At 44.4% G+C, this 21719-nt stretch overlaps 1 long non-coding RNA gene across 2 annotated transcripts in view; it reads left to right on the top strand.

The window, feature by feature from the left end:
- The window catches only part of LOC134927307 (uncharacterized), a 36661-nt gene extending 19227 nt beyond the window's left edge, over positions 1 to 17434 (top strand). For both annotated transcript variants that reach the window (XR_010177606.1, XR_010177608.1), the window contains exons 2-3: positions 14224 to 14263; positions 17163 to 17434. This is a non-coding gene — a long non-coding RNA (uncharacterized LOC134927307). The remainder of the gene's footprint in view (positions 1 to 14223; positions 14264 to 17162) is intronic.
- Positions 17435 to 21719: the final 4285 nt, after the last annotated feature.

Raw genomic sequence — 21719 nt, 5'->3', positions numbered from 1 at the left:
CTGTTTGTATGATTTAAAAAAAAATACAGATCCAAAACACGCAAGGGCGGTTTTGGCAAAACCAACACAGATCCAAAACACGAAGGAGATACAGATCCAAACATGGGCGTCTTAACAGAGGAGAAGGCCCGTGTCCAACCTCCGCTATCGGGGCCCCCTCCTCTGCAGCCGGCGCCTGTTAGCGTAATAGAGTCAGAGTACTAGAGGGTGCACAGTTTTGTTGTTGTTTTCATCCAGTTTAGGCCAAAAAGTTGCACCGAGGTAGCTGGATGACTAAGCTAAGCAAATGAAGTGGGTGGAACAAACAAGTGGCACATCTAGAAGTGGCACTGCACTGGCAGACAGGATATCAGTTTTACAAAATATGCCAAAAAATGCACCAAAGAGCACACAATGCAAAGAAAAGAGGTGCAAGATGGAATTGTCCTTGGGCCCTCCTACCCACCCTTGTGCTGTATATTAAACAGGACATGCAATGTTGTACAATGCATCCAGAAAGTATTCACAGGACTTCACTTTTTTCCACATTTTGTTATGTTATATCCTTATTCCAAAATGGAATAAATTAATTTTCCCCCTCAAAATTCTACACACAATTCTCCATAATGACAATGTGAAAAACGTTTTCTTTTGAGATTTTTGCAAATTTATCAAAAATAAAAAATTAAGAAATCACATGTACGTAAGTATTCACAGCCTTTGCTCAATACTTTGTTGATGCACATGTTTTTTTTTCTTTCTTTATACATACATACTAGTTACGAGTATACTATCTCTTTATCAACCAGTCTATATTAGCAGCAGACACAGTACAGTGCGGTAGTTCACGGCTGTGGCTACCTCTGTGTCGGCACTCGGCAGCCCGTCCATAATTGTATATACCACCTAACCGTGGTTTTTTTTTCTTTCTTTATACATACATACTAGTTACGAGTATACTATCTCTTTATCAACCAGTCTATATATTAGCAGCAGACACAGTACAGTGCGGTAGTTCACGGCTGTGGCTACCTCTGTGTCGGCACTCGGCAGCCCGTCCATAATTGTATATACCACCTAACCGTGGTTTTTTTTTCTTTCTTTATACATACATACTAGTTACGAGTATACTATCTCTTTATCAACCAGTCTATATATTAGCAGCAGACACAGTACAGTGCGGTAGTTCACGGCTGTGGCTACCTCTGTGTCGGCACTCGGCAGCCCGTCCATAATTGTATATACCACCTAACCGTGGTTTTTTTTTCTTTCTTTATACATACATACTAGTTACGAGTATACTATCTCTTTATCAACCAGTCTATATATTAGCAGCAGACACAGTACAGTGCGGTAGTTCACGGCTGTGGCTACCTCTGTGTCGGCACTCGGCAGCCCGTCCATAATTGTATATACCACCTAACCGTGGTTTTTTTTTCTTTCTTTATACATACATACTAGTTACGAGTATACTATCTCTTTATCAACCAGTCTATATATTAGCAGCAGACACAGTACAGTGCGGTAGTTCACGGCTGTGGCTACCTCTGTGTCGGCACTCGGCAGCCCGTCCATAATTGTATATACCACCTAACCGTGGTTTTTTTTTCTTTCTTTATACATACATACTAGTTACGAGTATACTATCTCTTTATCAACCAGTCTATATATTAGCAGCAGACACAGTACAGTGCGGTAGTTCACGGCTGTGGCTACCTCTGTGTCGGCACTCGGCAGCCCGTCCATAATTGTATACTAGTATCCAATCCATCCATCTCCATTGTTTACCTGAGGTGCCTTTTAGTTGTGCCTATTAAAATATGGAGAACAAAAATGTTGAGGTTCCAAAATTAGGGAAAGATCAAGATCCACTTCCACCTCGTGCTGAAGCTGCTGCCACTAGTCATGGCCGAGACGATGAAATGCCAGCAACGTCGTCTGCCAAGGCCGATGCCCAATGTCATAGTACAGAGCATGTCAAATCCAAAACACCAAATATCAGTAAAAAAAGGACTCCAAAACCTAAAATAAAATTGTCGGAGGAGAAGCGTAAACTTGCCAATATACCATTTACCACACGGAGTGGCAAGGAACGGCTGAGGCCCTGGCCTATGTTCATGGCTAGTGGTTCAGCTTCACATGAGGATGGAAGCACTCAGCCTCTCGCTAGAAAAATGAAAAGACTAAAGCTGGCAAAAGCAGTAGCACCGCAAAGAACTGTGCGTTCTTCGAAATCCCAAATCCACAAGGAGAGTCCGACTCCAATTGTGTCGGTTGCGATGCCTGACCTTCCCAACACTGGACGTGAAGAGCATGCGCCTTCCACCATTTGCACGCCCCCTGCAAGTGATGGAAGGAGCACCCGCAGTCCAGTTCCTGATAGTCAGATTGAAGATGTCAGTGTTGAAGTACACCAGGATGAGGAGGATATGGGTGTTGCTGGCGCTGGGGAGGAAATTGACCAGGAGGATTTTGATGGTGAGGTGGTTTGTTTAAGTCAGGCACCCGGGGAGACACCTGTTGTCCGTGGTAGGAATATGGCCGTTGACATGCCTGGTGAAAATACCAAAAAAATCAGCTCTTCGGTGTGGAAGTATTTCACCAGAAATGCGGACAACAGGTGTCAAGCCGTGTGTTCCCTTTGTCAAGCTGTAATAAGTAGGGGTAAGGACGTTAACCACCTCGGAACATCCTCCCTTATACGTCACCTGCAGCGCATTCATAATAAGTCAGTGACAAGTTCAAAAACTTGGGCCGACAGCGGAAGCAGTCCACTGACCAGTAAATCCCTTCCTCTTGTAACCAAGCTCACGCAAACCACCCCACCAACTCCCTCAGTGTCAATTTCCTCCTTCCCCAGGAATGCCAATAGTCCTGCAGGCCATGTCACTGGCAATTCTGACGATTCCTCTCCTGCCTGGGATTCCTCCGATGCATCCTTGCGTGTAACGCCTACTGCTGCTGGCGCTGCTGTTGTTGCTGCTGGGAGTCGATGGTCATCCCAGAGGGGAAGTCGTAAGACCACTTTTACTACTTCCACCAAGCAATTGACTGTCCAACAGTCCTTTGCGAGGAAGATGAAATATCACAGCAGTCATCCTACTGCAAAGTGGATAACTGAGGCCTTGACATCCTGGGTGGTGAGAAACGTGGTTCCGGTATCCATCATTACTGCAGAGCCAACTAGAGACTTGTTGGAGGTACTGTGTCCCCGGTACCAAATACCATCTAGGTTCCATTTCTCTAGGCAGGCGATACCGAAAATGTACACAGACCTCAGAAAAAGAGTCACCAGTGTCCTAAAAAATGCAGCTGTACCCAATGTCCACTTAACCACGGACATGTGGACAAGTGGAGCAGGGCAGGGTCAGGACTATATGACTGTGACAGCCCACTGGGTAGATGTATGGACTCCCGCCGCAAGAACAGCAGCGGCGGCACCAGTAGCAGCATCTCGCAAACGCCAACTCTTTCCTAGGCAGGCTACGCTTTGTATCACCGGTTTCCAGAATACGCACACAGCTGAAAACCTCTTACGGCAACTGAGGAAGATCATCGCGGAATGGCTTACCCCAATTGGACTCTCCTGTGGATTTGTGGCATCGGACAACGCCAGCAATATTGTGTGTGCATTAAATCTGGGCCAATTCCAGCACGTCCCATGTTTTGCACATACCTTGAATTTGGTGGTGCAGAATTTTTTAAAAAACGACAGGGGCGTGCAAGAGATGCTGTCGGTGGCCAGAAGAATTGCGGGACACTTTCGGCGTACAGGCACCACGTACAGAAAACTGGAGCACCACCAAAAACTACTGAACCTGCCCTGCCATCATCTGAAGCAAGAAGTGGTAACGAGGTGGAATTCAACCCTGTATATGCTTCAGAGGTTGGAGGAGCAGCAAAAGGCCATTCAAGCCTATACAATTGAGCACGATATAGGAGGTGGGATGCACCTGTCTCAAGCGCAGTGGAGAATGATTTCAACGTTGTGCAAGGTTCTGATGCCCTTTGAACTTGCCACACGTGAAGTCAGTTCAGACACTGCCAGCCTGAGTCAGGTCATTCCCCTCATCAGGCTTTTGCAGAAGAAGCTGGAGACATTGAAGGAGGAGCTAACACGGAGCGATTCCGCTAGGCATGTGGGACTTGTGGATGGAGCCCTTAATTCGCTTAGCAAGGATTCACGGGTGGTCAATCTGTTGAAATCAGAGCACTACATTTTGGCCACCGTGCTCGATCCTAGATTTAAAGCCTACCTTGGATCTCTCTTTCCGGCAGACACAAGTCTGCTGGGGTTCAAACACCTGCTGGTGAGTAAATTGTCAAGTCAAGCGGAACGCGACCTGTCAACAACATCTCCTCCTTCACATTCTCCCGCAACTGGGGGTGCGAGGAAAAGGCTCAGAATTCCGAGCCCACCCGCTGGCGGTGATGCAGGGCATTCTGGAGCGACTGCTGATGCTGACATCTGGTCCGGACTGAAGGACCTGACAACGATTACGGACATGTCGTCTACTGTCACTGCATATGATTCTCTCCCCATTGAAAGAATGGTGGAGGATTATATGAGTGACCGCATCCAAGTAGGCACGTCACACAGTCCGTACTTATACTGGCAGGAAAAAGAGGCAATTTGGAGGCCCTTGCACAAACTGGCTTTATTCTACCTAAGTTGCCCTCCCACAAGTGTGTACTCCGAAAGAGTGTTTAGTGCCGCCGCTCACCTTGTCAGCATTCGGCGTACGAGGTTACATCCAGAAAATGTGGAGAAGATGATGTTCATTAAAATGAATTATAATCAATTCCTCCGTGGAGACATTGACCAGCAGCAATTGCCTCCACAAAGTACACAGGGAGCTGAGATGGTGGATTCCAGTGGGGACGAATTGATAATCTGTGAGGAGGGGGATGTACACGGTGATATATCAGAGGATGATGATGAGGTGGACATCTTGCCTCTGTAGAGCCAGTTTGTGCAAGGAGAGATTAATTGCTTCTTTTTTGGTGGGGGTCCAAACCAACCCGTCATATCAGTCACAGTCGTGTGGCAGACCCTGTCACTGAAATGATGGGTTGGTTAAAGTGTGCATGTCCTGTTTATACAACATAAGGGTGGGTGGGAGGGCCCAAGGACAATTCCATCTTGCACCTCTTTTTTCTTTTCTTTTTCTTTGCGTCATGTGCTGTTTGGGGAGGGTTTTTTGGAAGGGACATCCTGCGTGACACTGCAGTGCCACTCCTAGATGGGCCCGGTGTTTGTGTCGGCCACTAGGGTCGCTTATCTTACTCACACAGCTACCTCATTGCGCCTCTTTTTTTCTTTGCGTCATGTGCTGTTTGGGGAGGGTTTTTTGGAAGGGACATCCTGCGTGACACTGCAGTGCCACTCCTAGATGTGCCCGGTGTTTGTGTCGGCCACTAGGGTCGCTTATCTTACTCACACAGCTACCTCATTGCGCCTCTTTTTTTCTTTGCGTCATGTGCTGTTTGGGGAGGGTTTTTTGGAAGGGACATCCTGCGTGACACTGCAGTGCCACTCCTAGATGGGCCCGGTGTTTGTGTCGGCCACTAGGGTCGCTTATCTTACTCACACAGCTACCTCATTGCGCCTCTTTTTTTCTTTGCGTCATGTGCTGTTTGGGGAGGGTTTTTTGGAAGGGACATCCTGCGTGACACTGCAGTGCCACTCCTAGATGGGCCCGGTGTTTGTGTCGGCCACTAGGGTCGCTTATCTTACTCACACAGCTACCTCATTGCGCCTCTTTTTTTCTTTGCGTCATGTGCTGTTTGGGGAGGGTTTTTTGGAAGGGCCATCCTGCGTGACACTGCAGTGCCACTCCTAGATGGGCCCGGTGTTTGTGTCGGCCACTAGGGTCGCTTATCTTACTCACACAGCTACCTCATTGCGCCTCTTTTTTTCTTTGCGTCATGTGCTGTTTGGGGAGGGTTTTTTGGAAGGGACATCCTGCGTGACACTGCAGTGCCACTCCTAGATGGGCCCGGTGTTTGTGTCGGCCACTAGGGTCGCTTATCTTACTCACACAGCTACCTCATTGCGCCTCTTTTTTTCTTTGCGTCATGTGCTGTTTGGGGAGGGTTTTTTGGAAGGGACATCCTGCGTGACACTGCAGTGACACTCCTAGATGGGCCGGTGTTTGTGTCGGCCACTAGGGTCGCTTATCTTACTCACACAGCTACCTCATTGCGCCTCTTTTTTTCTTTGCGTCATGTGCTGTTTGGGGAGGGTTTTTTGGAAGGGACATCCTGCGTGACACTGCAGTGCCACTCCTAGATGGGCCCGGTGTTTGTGTCGGCCACTAGGGTCGCTAATCTTACTCACACAGCTACCTCATTGCGCCTCTTTTTTTCTTTGCGTCATGTGCTGTTTGGGGAGGGTTTTTTGGAAGGGCCATCCTGCGTGACACTGCAGTGCCACTCCTAGATGGGCCCGGTGTTTGTGTCGGCCACTAGGGTCGCTTATCTTACTCACACAGCGACCTCGGTGCAAATTTTAGGACTAAAAATAATATTGTGAGGTGTGAGGTATTCAGAATAGACTGAAAATGAGTGGAAATTATGGTTTTTGAGGTTAATAATACTTTGGGATCAAAATGACCGCCAAATTCTATGATTTAAGCTGTTTTTTAGGTTTTTTGGAAAAAAACACCCGAATCCAAAACACACCCGAATCCGACAAAAAAAATTCGGTGAGGTTTTGCCAAAACGCGGTCGAACCCAAAACACGGCCGCGGAACCGAACCCAAAACCAAAACACAAAACCCGAAAAATTTCCGGCGCTCATCTCTAATACACACAGCCTGAAGGAAATTTTAGCCAATATTTTTTATAACTTTGTGCATTAAACAAAGTGTGTCTACATTCACACAATTCATTTATGTTTCATATACACCTTATACACAAAGCCTGAAGGTCATTTAATACAATATTTTTAATAACTTTGTGTATTAAACAAAGTTTGTGTACATTGAGCCATCAAAAAACAAAGGTTTCACTATCTCACTCTCACTCAAAAAAGTCCGTATTTCGGAATATTCCGTATTTCGGAATATTTGGATATGGGATACTCAACCTGTATAAGCTTAAAGTTTAATTTGTCAGATTAGGTAAGTGAAGTGTTCCACTTACATCTATTATGGTAACCAACATCCAAATGAATGCTGTGCACTCCATGACAGACAACATCCATTTAGAACCCACTACTTTTGCAGTAGCACTCCATGGAAGCAAGGTAGTACACTTCACCTTTAGTGCTGCATAAATAGCATACGGATTAAGCATCCGTGATCCATTCAGTGTGAGCTCCATTCAGCTACAAGCTGAATACAGCTTCAACATCATGTCATATAAATACTATAAAGAAATAAGCATGGTGTTTAAATGAAATAGTGGATTGACCATGTAAAAAAAACATCAAGTAGTGATCATGGTCCATTCAGCACTTATTTACTTTTCCATAGGAAACCATGAGCTGTTTTTTTGAAAAGATGTTTGGTCACCATGTATAAGAATGCCACTCATACGAGCCATACTGTGAGTGCGCACAGAGCATGGTGTGTACATAGCCATACTACATTGATCAAAGTTTGCTGCAGGCCTGCACAGTGGTATTTTGCTAAAGCATCACGTATCAGTGGTGACCATCTATGACCGCCAGGCATGAGATGACAATTTCGGGTCAGATCCATGAAGAGGAGATTCTAGTTTCTAGGGGCTATATTTACTTAAGGTGCTTATAATTTACCTAGCACCTTCTACAAAATAATAGCTAGAATATGACTGGTTGCTATGGGGAACATCTCCACTTATATAAACCCGCACCTTAGTAAATATACAGTGCATCCGGAAAGTATTCACAGCGCTTCACTTTTTCTACATTTTGTTATGTTAAAGCCTTATTCTAAAATGGAATAAATTAATTTTTTTCCTCAAAATTCCACACACAGTACCCCATAATGACAATGTGAAAACGGGTTTTTTGAGATTTTTGAAAATTTATTGAAAATAAAAAACTAAGAAATCACATGTACATAAGTATTCACAGCCTTTGCTCAATACTTTGTTGATGCACCTTTGGCAGCAATTACAGCCTCAAGTCTTTTTGATTATGATGCCACAAGCTTGGCACACCTGTCTTTGGGCAGTTTTGCCCATTCCTCTTTGCAGCACCTCTCAAGCTCCATCAGGTTGGATGGGAAGCGTTGGTGCACAGCCATTTTTAGATCTCTCCAAAGATGTTCAATCGGATTCAAGTCTGGGCTCTGGCTGGGCCACTCAAGGACATTCACAGAGATGTCCTGAAGCCACTCCTTTGATATCTTGGCTGTGTGCTTAGGGTCGTTGTCCTGCTGAAAGATGAACCATCGTCCCAGTCTGAGGTCAAGAGCGCTCTGGAGCAGGTTTTCATCCAGGATGTCTCTATACATTGCTACATTCATCTTTCCCTCTATCCTGACGACTCTCCCAGTTCCTACCACTGAAAAACATCCCCACAGCATGATGCTGCCACCACCATGCTTCACTGTAGGGATGGTATTGGCCTGGTGATGAGCGGTGCCTGGTTTCCTCCAAATATGACGCCTGGCATTCACGCCAAAGAGTTCAATCTTTGTCTCATCAGACAAGAGAATTTTGTTTCTCATGGTCTGAGAGTCCTTCAGGTGCATTCTGGCAAACTCCAGATGGGCTGCCATGTGCTTTTTACTAAGGAGTGGCTTCCGTCTGGCCACTCTACCATACAGGCCTGATTGGTGGATTGCTGCAGAGATGGTTCTCCTTCTGGAAGGTTCTCCTCTCTCCACAGAGGAATGCTGTAGCTCTGACCGAGTGACCATCGGATTCTTGGTCACCTCCTTGACTAGGGCCCTTCTCCCCCTATCGCTCAGTTTAGACAACCGGACAGCTCTAGGAAGAGTCCTGGTAGTTCCGAACTTCTTCCATTTATTGATGATGGAGGCCACTGTGCTCATTAAGACCTTCAAAGCAGCAGATATTTTTCTGTACCCTTCCCCAGATTTGTGCCTCAAGACAATCCTGTCTCGGAGGTCTACAGAAAATTCCTTTGACTTCATGCTTGGTTTTTGCTCAGACATGCACTGTCAAGTATGGGACCTTATATAGACAGGTGTGTGCCTTTCCAAATCATGTTCAATCAACTGAATTTACCACAGGTGGATTCCAATTATGCTGTAGGAACAACGCAAGGATGATCAGTGGAAATAGGATGCACCTGAGCTCAATTCTAAGCTTCATGCCATAGGCTGTGAATACTTATGTACATGTGATTTCTTTAGTTTTTTATTTTTAATAAGTTTGCAAAAATCTCAAAAAAATATTTTTTCACGTTGTCCTTATAGGGTATTGTGTGTAGAATTTTGAGGGAAAAAATAAATTTATTCCATTTTGGAATAAGGCTGTAACATACTGTAACAAAATGTGGGAAAAAGTGAAGCGCTGTGAATACTCTCTGGATGCACTGTACCCCTAGTAACGTGCACTGGAATCGCCTGGAAGGCAGGGGAACATTGGGACTGACCAGCACCACCCCCTTAAGGGCTGTACAGACGGAAGATGTGGAGGGAGATGTGTGCTGAGCGAAACGCGTGATGTGCTGAGCGAGGGGGCGATGGACACGGGGAGCCGCTCATTTCACCCAGTGGTGAAATGAGAGACCTGCTAGATTTTGCCCGCAGGCAGGCCAATCTAGCACCGGCGATAGCGACGCACAGGACCGCGCATCGCTGTCGCCAACACCCCTACACACAGAGTGATGTGATCTTAATTTCTAAGCATTCTAGTCAGATTGCTTAGAAATTAAGTAAACGTTGCTCCGTGTGTACCCCCCTTGAGTGTCAGACTTCTCTGAGACTGTTCACAAGGAAACATAAACAAATGCTAATGAGGTTAAGCACTGCCGCAGGAGGATAATGGAGTTCCACAAAGTGGGGACAGAAACCGTCACTCCTCTCAGCGGCAGGGTGCTTTGTTTCACCGAGAGACACACCAACATTCCTCTTTAGCAATGAGGGGGCACAGCTTATACTGCTGACAAAATACATTACCCCCCCTGAGAGTGGGAAGGTAGGAAACTTCCTTCCACCATGTAATTGATTAACCGCCTAGAATAACGAACGAATGATTGCAATTTCTAACCTTGACATATTGTTTTATCAGATAAATAAGACGTCTCAGGTTTGTTTGATTTGTTAATAAGGTTCTGCAAATGCTAAATGGAGCCTTATGGCCAGACAACACCAGAAACCGTCTAAACAAGACGTGGCAATGTATACGCTTTGCAATGTGCATAATATGTGTATAATTTACCATATTTCACACAATGGTTTTCTTCAATACATTTGGAAACTTCATTTACAGTACCTCATAGAACACAGTCATGCAAATCAAATATAAATATATATATATATAGTTTATATAAAGTTTAATACAAAACAAAACTTACTAAAATGACAAATATGTAAGATTGTTAATGGCGAGGTGGGGACCATGAGATGAAATACTAAATATACACAACTTTTTTTTGTTTTTTGTTGGTTCATTTTCACATAACCCCTTGAATGGACCTTAAGCAGTGACTTAGCTGTTAATGATGGATGCATCCTTATCAAAGTGTGTCCATTTTCTACATAAGCCAATGTGAATAGTTACAGAAGCATCAACAATCCCCATAATACATGGTTTCCCTTCTGTATCAAATCCACCCAGAACACACTCACGAGGAGCGTGACTGATATATTACGGTATCCTAAGGCTAGCTTGCCATAGTCATTATAGTAACAGAGGCACAATGGTTAACTTGCTGCCTCACAGCACTGAGGTTTTGGATTAACTTCCCACAAAGAGGTTATCTGTATGGAGTTTGTATGTTCTCCCCGTGCTTGTGTGGTTTTCTCCCAGGTACTATGTTTCCTTCCACAATCCAAAAACATACTGGTATGGTAATTGGATTTTACAAAAAAAATGTATATGTGTTTCCAATGAATATAGATTGTAAGCTCCACTGGGGCCGGAACTGATATGAATAACTGAAATACGCTCTGTAAAGCGCTGCGGAATATGTGTGCGCTATATAAATAATTGGCAATGAATAAATATAGAAATACAGCTCTCTCACATATAAGGTACAGTATAACCATACCTAGGGGGTTATACAGAGATGGATGCAGATCTTGCTTCCTTCTACTCACATGCTGGGGGCCGCACAGCACAGGGCGAGACGCTGCCCCATGATGCATTTGGTAATTTAATTGCAAACACATCGATTAGAGGTTGACCCCTGCCTGCGCTGGCAGGTGGTCCGGTGCGATTTTTATTCTCGGAGCAGCTGCGTGTGACATCACGCAGCTACCCCCGAAAACAGTTTAGAGACGCCTGCATTGTACAGACCGCGTCCACTAAACACCACATCAATGTCCCCTAAACACCACGGCTGCCGCTATCAATCACCTTTCCGGCCGCATCCTTCTGGGATGTGGCCACATGGTGGAGGGTCACACACGCGCACTATAGCTGCTGCACGTGTGCAGACGCCCTGGATGCGGCCACTGCGTGCGAATGCGTGGCAGTGTCCAGGTCTGAATAGACCTCTTAATGCATAGGCTACACATACCACAATCCTTCATAAATAAATACACACTGTATCTTCACACTGGTGGCTTTAAAGGAAAATTTCCAGTTAAATATATATATATATATATATATATATATATATAAATTTTTAAAAATAATAATAATAATAGTAATAATAATAATAATAATATAATCCATGACACCCGGGGGCATACCACTGCAGAGTAAGGTAAACGAGTACCTCCCAACACCCCTACAAATTGGGTCGTGTGCCTTTAAAGCAGGACCATAATGGTAAAATTTGTACGGTTTTCCAATGTGTTAGAAGAACGCTACCAGTACAAAATGACCGAACTCAGTATACATTAAATTTCAGGCCTGTATATCCATGTTACAGAATTGTCATAAGTATACAAGCTACTGATACTGATTTACTTTAGTGTTATTGGTGCTTTGGGTAAGCAGTTTAGCCAACCAGCCATTATAGAAAATGGGCTATTCTGCAAGCATTGTACAAAACCAACATTGCAACACTGTGATTGCTGTACTTCCAGAGAGCGAGTCACAGAGAGGAGTGCCGACATTTCTGCAGACAGTTGAGGCATTTGGGGGGGGGTGGGGGAGGGGGGTGTAGTGCTATCATCTTACTATGTATTGCCCATAGGCAGGTGAATAAATCCTTTCACATTATTTTGGGTGGAGTTGCAGTGAATCAATCTACATGAGCAATGTTTCTTGCCATGCATTATAGATACTACAAAGGAACCATTGCCTAAAGCCACCTCTGAGCACAGACACTGCCGCTCCATAGGGTGTAGTGCTCACAGGGGTTTCTGTAACTTGCAAAGCAGCAAAACTGGTCATGTGAACGAGCCCCCAGGCAGATTATTGTCACAGTGGTACAGTCTCTCTACCACGCTTGTGTTCTGGTAGGTCTATATGAGTAGCTTCTAAACTTCCTTATGCTTTTATTGTGCGAATAGAAACAATGGCTATGAAATATGTAATTTGTTTTGTTTTGTTGCTTTAAGTCTAAGATTAGACAACCGGACACATGCAGTATATAAGCCAGGCATGTCCAAACTGCGGCCCTCCAGCTGTTGACAAACTACACATCCCAGCATACCCTGACACAGCTTTAGCATTCTCTGTCGGTGTCAGGGCATGCTGGGATATGTAGTTTCACAACAGCTGGAGGGCCGCAGTTTGGACATGCCTGATATAAGCTTAAAAACTAAAGCTGCCCAATGAACAAGTTAAAGCAGCTGTATATCAGACACAAAAGACAGACACCACCTTACTGCCAGAGTGAGTAAACACTACAAAGATGTCAAAATAGCAACATACAATAAATAAAATAAAATTTACCAGGAATCAATGGATAAAAGTCTAGGTTGTAATTAATAATAAAAAACAATGACCAAAAGCAAAATGCTTAAATTGCTATTTATTTGCCAATAAATGATAGCAGAGCTGATGGAATAGCATTAGATAAAACATTAATATAATAATAAAATCATTAGCACTTTATCAAAGCCCTTAGGGTAATGTCACACATTCTACACAATACCAGAGGTTTTACAGCTCTTAATGTCTGAATTTCCTTTGCCAGAGCTGCAAATGCTCAGACGTCAGTACTTACAATTAGGGCTGTTTTTTTGCCTATGCAAAAAAAAAGTAAGTTTTCGCTATTTTTTAGGGTGAATGAGGATTGACCCTATTCAATAGCAGGTCCGTTTTTTTGCCTAGGCGAAAAAATTCAGCAGGACAAAAAATGTGGATCGACGAATCCACATGTTTTTGTACCAGCGCTGGCGAAAACGCGTTCCGTTTTCAATGATTTTGAGGCATTTTCCGCCAATGCCTTTTCACAAAAAAAAAAAGAAGTGAAAGGCATTGGCCTTAAAGTCGGGCGAAAATGGCCGCAATTAAAGACGTAGGGGGGTGAATTCGATATCTCCGAAATGGCAGAGCTAATTGAATACCCCCTTAGTATTTTGTAGCACTACAGTATGTGACATTACCCTTAGCCACTTAACTGACAATTTTTTTACAATTTTTTTTAATAAAATTTGATCTAAAAAAAAATGTAATAAAGTTTGAAAAGTATTTTTAACAATATATTGAAATATTTGATTTAAAAATATATATATACATAGGGATTTTTAAAACCCCTCCGTCCTCCCGTGTCCATAGCACCCCGTTGTAAAATTACTTCCCACCCCTTATCAGAAATAGCCCACCCAGTGGCAAAAGATCCTCAGCGTTATCTATCCCCACCCCTCTAGTGGTAATAGATCCCAGTGGCAGAGCCTCACCCTTACCCCCAGTGTCAATGGCCCCCCCCCCACTGTTTAGAGCAACCCCATGTGTCACTATACATGACATTATATATATATATATATATATACTCCCACCCAAACAAATGTAACCCTTGCTATAGGATGGATCTCTACCAATGGAGAGAACCCGTCCGTCTAACTGATCGTTAGTGCCTCCACCCAAGCTAATGGAGCGAATTGATAAAGTATGGGATGTGAGCTAGCTTGGGAGAACCCACAATATATATATATAGATGTCTAAGGATAATTTTACCGAAGGGAGGAACCGTATGTGACGTACCTTGGTTTTGTGTTGCAGGTTTTACCAGCTCTCCAATTTTCCACGGATCACAATAAAGGTAAGTAATATCACTTTATTTTCCTATTTATATTCCACTGTATTATCATCAACAATACAATACCATAAGATAAAGATAATGATTAATTGATATTGATACTGTTACTCTATCCTTTATCTTAAATATCCCCTAATAATAAACTATACATAACCAAGTGCATGCAGATACAAAAAAATTATACCTTGGTACCATAGCAAAAGTATTGAGCTCATATATTGTTACCGTAAATCCTTAGGTATTGTATCACACTTGAGTACTCTGTAAAATTACTATAGTTCAATAGTTGCCACCATTCCGGTATCACCGATGGTGGATTGTCTCTCTGCAATTTGCGGGATTGTGAGCAGGTACGGAGTGATATGTATTTTCACTCAGGTAGAGAACAGGGGAGATGGTCTTCCAGGCCAGCTCTCAAATCCAGCTTGGATCAAGGGTCCTAATCCTGATGACTGTACTCACTGTTCCGTAGGCAGGCAGTAGTAGTGTTCCCAAACAACAGGGGAACGAAGACTAGCAGGATTGCACAATAGTATAGCTGGCAGGACCCTACTTTACCCTGGCCACTGAAGCACTGGAATCCTCTTCTTAAGAGTTCAGGAAGGCTATAACAGTAGCCGGATTTACAGAGACCAACCTGGGTATATGTATCCTAAGGACAACACAGCATGCTCCTATGGTTACTCCTTGAAACAGCCTTTGTTGGCTTTATATACACTAAACCGTGGACTGTCTGTCTTCTTTCTCAGTTTAGTAGCTATTATAACTGTACTCTGTATCAGTATCTTGCTATCCAGCAGCATCTGAGCTGTTGATCACTTCCCAGTGTGTGGAAGGTATGGCTCTTGCTTATTAACTGAGGGATATATTATGGTACATATAGCAGGTGAGTGTCTTATTATTTCAGCATAGTCACTTCTTTGTTTGTATTACGAGAGCAATTCTCTTAATTAATAACATGAGCAGCAAACCGGCATATAGTCACTTTCAATACACTTCGGTGGTCTTTACTTCCACCTGTATAATCTGAGCGGAGTGGACCTGCAGATATATATATAGCCTTCGTGCTATTATAGTTATAATTATTCACTGCACTGCAGGGGGTATGTGCGACAATGCCTTCAGTTATGAGAGGCTAACAGTTTCTTGTAGACTGTGCCCTCCGGTGGTAACTATATATTTAATGGCACTATAAGTAGGTTAGCAAGTCCGGAGGCAGTGCCTTTCTCTTACAGTTAGTGCAACTCCCCCGACTCCTCCCCTAGGAGTAGCGGATGCCAATATGCTCTCTGGCTATACTGCACTGTTAAACACGATAACCCTCCTCTACTAGTTTTGCACCTACCGAGGTGGATTCCATCTTCTGAAGCCAGCCTAAGGCAATATCACACCTGGCCAGTTATTTGCAGTCTGAACACAGATAGGCAAGTCAGTAATCAGGGGGCAGGGGAGCTTCTCCCGTAAATCATGGCCGTCCAGGTCCGCGTCCACGGTCTTGCACTCCCTAAGCTTGTCCCCGGCTGGTATGATATCCTATCCACACCACGCAGCGTCGATGGCTGTCTATTTATCTCTCTCCTGTCCTCCTGCAAAGTGATGCCACTGGCCGCTGCTGTCTCCTACCCGTCTCTCCCGGTCCTCTCGTCCACCCTCGGCACTTTCGCTGCAAGGTAGTCTCCGTCCACCTCCTCCGCTCTCCTCACCTCTCTCTCTCTGCGCCACCAACCGCCTCATCTCCCCCGCGCCTACCCGCTCGTGATCCCCACTCTCTCTGTCTGCTCCCCCCCGCCGGGATAACTCCTGCGGGCACAGTCCAGCAACCTACTGCAATAGTGCAATGCAATACACACAATACAAATAAAACATATTATGGCATTTTATATTATATTATATATATATGTACATATTATACATTTACATAAACAGATAATACCCATATTATTAAGACTGTCATCCCAATCAGTACTCATAGAGTCTTTTACACAAAAACATTTTGTATTGGGCAGCACATGCATCCCCTTACCCCACCCCATATTAGGTTTAGGCACCACCGAGGAGGGTTAGAGTTAGACTAATGGGGGGGGGGGGGGGAGTGGAGGTATGTTTAGGCTGCGGGAAAGGGGGGGTTAGGTTAAGGCACCCCCGAGGAGGGTTAGAGTTAGACTACGGGGGGGGGGGGGGTATGTTTAGGCTGCAGGAAAGGGGGGAAGGGTTAGGTTAAGGCACCACTGGGGAGAGTTAGGGTTATGCTGCAGGAAGGGAGGGTTAGGGATAGGTGGGCATTGGGGCAGGATAAGTGTACTTACTGTACCTTGCCCCTTACAGGATTCTTACCATCGGGATGCCACGGTTGGTACTCTGACTGCCGGCATCCTGACCACAAGCATATCATTAGACCTAACCCCTGCCTCCTACTAAGGTGGTCCTCTTTCATTCCAACAGCGTTGTTGGGACAGTAACTGAGAACTAACACTGTTACCTGCTTCAATCAAGCTAGCAATAGAAGGTAATAATCACATCAATGGATCGTTGTAACCCTCCAAATCTAGAGGCTAGCGGCTGACCACAGATAAGCAGACCTTTCATTTTATCTCGTCCAAGTAAATTCCACCCAAAACAACAAACGTAGTTGTGGAATTCTTCTTTAGGGTGAAAATGACAGAATTTGTATATTTAAACTTTCACCTACAGATCGTACCCTTAAGATTTCTGCCCAGAAGGCTCTATTTACATAGATAGAAACAGTAGCTGCATCATCATTACTTATGTACGCCGGCTGTTGTCATTTGTTAGAATGTTTATGTATAAATAGTAAAAAATGAGTGGTGAGTATTACACAGCAATCTGTCACTGATAGACTAAAAGTATATGTAATTGTTGCTTCATTTTTCATTCTCTACAGATTTTCATTATGCATCCCTGCCCCGGGGGACAATTGTCATTACAAGGAAGGGATGATTGGACCTGACAAGCGTCTTCTAGTGGGACTGTAACTAACAAGAGAAAACCTTCAATTACTCAATGACATAATGTTAGCTTTCCAAATCCCAGCCTTAGTCATTTTTCATGCCACTATACACAGAAATGAAGTGTTGAAAACACAGCAGTGTTATTTTTGCAAATAATTTACGTTGACTAATACACGTTTTTCCCTATAATATAATATTATCTTTCTTCTCGGAGATATGTGAATTGTACCTGAAAGAACGTTAGTTTACACTGCAGTAATCTCAGCTACATGTAAAAAGATGCCAGGCGAATATTTTAAATAGTTGAGAAATAGGAGTATTCCTGTATTGCATTCTTCGTCTATATGTTATTCCCCCCCTCCCGCTCACATACTTGGGCTGTGAATCAGAGCTGGGGATAAGGAGAGAACTGACAGCAGCTATAGCTCCAGGCCCCTCTCACAAGTACAGTAGGCACATCTGATGTTACATACAGTGGGGCAGATGTATTAACCAGGAGAGGGCGTAAGGTAGTGATAAACCAGTGATAAGTGCAAGGTGATAAACGCACCAGCCAGGCAGCTCCTAACTGCCAGTGTGCATATTGGAGCTGATTGCCTGGTGCGTTTATCACCTTGCACTTATCACTAGTTTATCACTTCCTTATGCCTTCTCCAGGTTAATACATTTGCCCCAGTATGAGGCATACACTAATGTTGGGTCTATAAGGATGGTAGGAGGTAGTTCCATTACAGCTACTGGTAACAGGAAAAAAAAACAACATGTAATAAGAAGAACATCTTTATTTTACTGCCTAACACTGCTTTATGCAGGTGAAATGCGGAGCAAGTGAGTACTGAACTCTATTACCTTGCCTCAACTGTATCAATGGAATCCAGAATTGAACAAGAATAGCAGTAAGAACCAGGAGTGAGTGCACATACTCCAGACATAAAAATAAAATTACATACATTACAGAGCAAGTTTATATGTTTACCATGTGAGACTTACACATACTTGCCTACTTTTGAAAATTCATTTCAGGGAGATTGTGAAAATAAAACCTATCTGTGCAGACGTGTACTGCTACATCTGAGAGGCGTGTCATGAAAAAACCTTACAGCCAAATGTAAATGAGCCCCAAAGTTAGTAAGATCTACTTGTTGAAGAAAAGACACTGATATTTTGCAGGATTTTTTGGTGTATTGTGTTTTACAAGAGGTTCCATATACTGTAAGTGGCCACAAGAAACCTTAAAAATGCATGTAGCCATAGGGATCATTGTGCCTTATAACTAGAGATGAGCGGGTTTGGTTACTCGAGAATATCTACGTTCTCTGCCTGAAAACGCTCCATATCTGTGCTGCATTGTAGTTGTGCGCAGTATATAGTAGGAGGACAGTGCAGAATTTTGCTGACCACCAGTATATATATATAGCAGTATGGTACAGTAGTCCATTGCTCTACCTCTGTGTCGTCAAGTATACTATCCATATCTGTGCTGCATTGTAGTTGTGCGCAGTATATAGCAGGAGGACAGTGCAGAATTTTGCTGACCACCAGTATATATATATATATATATATATATATATATATATATAGCAGTACGTTACAGTAGTCCATTGCCCTACCTCTGTGTCGTCAAGTATACTATCCATATTTGTGCTGCATTGTAGTTGTGTGCAGTATATAGTAGGAGGACAGTGCAGAATTTTGCTGACCACCAGTATATATATATATATATAGCAGTACGGTAAGTAGTCCATTGCTCTACCTCTGTGTCGTCAAGTATACTATCCATATCTGTGCTGCACTGTAGTTGTGCGCAGTATATAGTAGGAGGACAGTGCAGAATTTTGCTGACCACCAGTATATATATATATATATATATATAGCAGTACGGTACAGTGGTCCATTGCTCTACCTCTGTGTCGTCAAGTATACTATCCATATCTGTGCTGCATTGTAGTTGTGCGCAGTATATAGTAGGAGGACAGTGCAGAATTTTGCTGACCACCAGTATATATATATTTCTCTAACGTCCTAGTGGATGCTGGGGACTCCGTAAGGACCATGGGGAACAGACGGGCTCCGCAGGAGACAGGGCACTCCAAGAAAGAATTTGGATACTGGTGTGCTCTGGCTCCTCCCTCTACGTCCCTCCTCCAGACCCAGCCAGTTTGAATCTGTGCCCGGACGAGCTGGGTGCTACTTAGTGAGCTCTCCTGAGCTTGCTAGAAAGAAAGTATTTTGTTAGGTTTTTTATTTTCAGAGAGATCTGCTGGCAACAGACTCTCTGCTACGTGGGACTGAGGGGAGAGAAGCAGCCCTACTCACTGAAGATAGGTCCTGCTTCTTAGGCTACTGGACACCATTAGCTCCAGAAGGATCGTACACAGGATCGCACCCTTGGTCGTCCGATCCCGGAGCCGCACCGCCGTTCCCCTCGCAGAGCCAGAAGACAGAAGCCGGCAGACAGAGGCAAGAAGACTTCGAAATCGGCGGCAGAAGACTCCAGTCTTCATATGCAGCTGTGCGCCATTGCTCCCACACTAAACCCACATACTCCGGTCACTGTAGGGTGCAGGGCGCGGGGGGGGGGGGGGGCGCCCTGGGCAGCAATTAGAGACCTCTTTGGCAAAAGTTTGCATAATATTCAGTTGGGCACTGTATATATGTATGAGCCCCCGCCAAAATTGTACATGAAAGCGGGACAGAAGCCCGCCGTCGAGGGGGCGGGGCTTCTTCCTCAGCACTCACCAGCGCCATGTTTTTTCTCCACAGCACCACTGAGAGGAAGCTCCCCAGTCTCTCCCCTGTCTCTCCCCTGCAGTTACACGGTAGAAGAGGGTAAAAAGAGAGGGGGGGCACATAATTAGGCGCAAAAATCAATATAAACAGCAGCTACTGGGTTAACATTAAGTTACTGTGTTATTCCTGGGTTAATAGCGCTGGGGTGTGTGCTGGCATACTCTCTCTCTGTCTCTCCAAAGGGCCTTGTGGGGGAATTGTCTTCAGATGAGCATTCCCTGAGTGTGTGGTGTGTCGGTACGTGTGTGTCGACATGTCTGAGGTAAAGGCTCCCCTAAGGAGGAGATGGAGCAAATATGTGTGTGAGAGGGTGTCTCCATCGACAACGCCGACACCTGTTTGGATATGTGTAATTAAGTGCTAAGGTGAATTTATTGCACAAAAGATTAGAGAACAGACAGGAAATCTACCCATGTCTGTCCCTATGTCGCAGAGACCTTTAGAGTCTCTCAATGCTCACTATCCAAAATAATAGACACTGATGTCGACACGGAGTTTGACTCCAGTGTCGACTACGATAATGCAAAGTTACAGCCAAAATGGCAGAAAAGTATTCAATATATGATTATTGTAATAAAAGATGATTTGCATATCACTGATGACTCATCTGTCCCTGACACAAGGGTACACATGTTTAAGGGGAAAAAAGCTGAGGTAAATTTCCCTCCTCTCATGAAGAAAAAGAGCGGGAATCTCCAGACAAGAGACTGCAGTTTCCCACAAAGAATTCTCAGGCAGTATCCTTTCCCCACTAGGGCCAGGATATGATGGGAATCTTCCCCTAGGGTGTCACGTTTGCCCAAAAGGTAGCCCTGTCATAACAGCTATTCTCAGGGATCCTGCAGATAGCGTGCACATTCTGGTACACTACTCAGACCGGCGATTGTGTCGGCATGGGTTTATAGCGCTGTGGCAGCGTGGACAGGTACCTTATCAGCAGAGATTGAGACCCTAGTATGTATATAGATATATATATATATATATAGAGATATATATATATTAAAGATGCTGTCTTAAGAGATATGTATATATAAAGCATGCCCAAAGAGACATGAGTATACTGGGTCCTAGAGTCAAAGCTATGTCGATTTCTGCTTGACGTGTCCTGTAGAATATGCAATGGACAGATGATGCCGACTTAAGAGGCATATGGAAGGCTGAGGATTGTGTGGAGAAGGGTTCTACACCTGGTCTCCACAGCTATAGCTGGTAATTCTGATATTTTGCCTTATATTCCTGCACAGCCTAGGAAAGCACGACATTATCAAATGCAGCCTTTCGAATAAAGAAACGAAAAAGTCAGAGGTGCGTCCTTTCTTGCCAGAGGCGGGGGCAGAGGAAAGAAGCTGCACAACACAGCTAGTTCCCAGGAACAGAGGTCCTCCCCAGCCTCTACAAAAATCCACCGCATGTCGCTGGGGCTCCACAGGCGGAGCTAGGCCCGGTGGGGGAACGCCTTCGTAAGTTCAGCCACAAGTGGGTTCACTCCCTGTTAGATCCATGGGCAATAGATATTGTGTCTCAGGGATACAAGCTGGACTTTGAGAAGATGCCCTCTCACCGACGGCCCTGCCGGCTTCCCCCTCACGAGAGGAAAACAGTGTTAACTGCAATTCACAATTGTATCTTCAACAGGTGGTGGTCAAGGTTCCCCTCCTTCAACAAGGAGGGGGTTATTATTCGACCATGTTGTAGTCCCG

This window comes from Pseudophryne corroboree, chromosome 1 (assembly GCF_028390025.1).
Source record: "Pseudophryne corroboree isolate aPseCor3 chromosome 1, aPseCor3.hap2, whole genome shotgun sequence".
Classification (NCBI taxonomy): Eukaryota; Metazoa; Chordata; class Amphibia; order Anura; family Myobatrachidae; genus Pseudophryne; species Pseudophryne corroboree.
The sequence above is the reverse complement of the archived record's forward strand: the minus strand, read 5'-3'. Positions and strand labels throughout refer to the sequence as shown.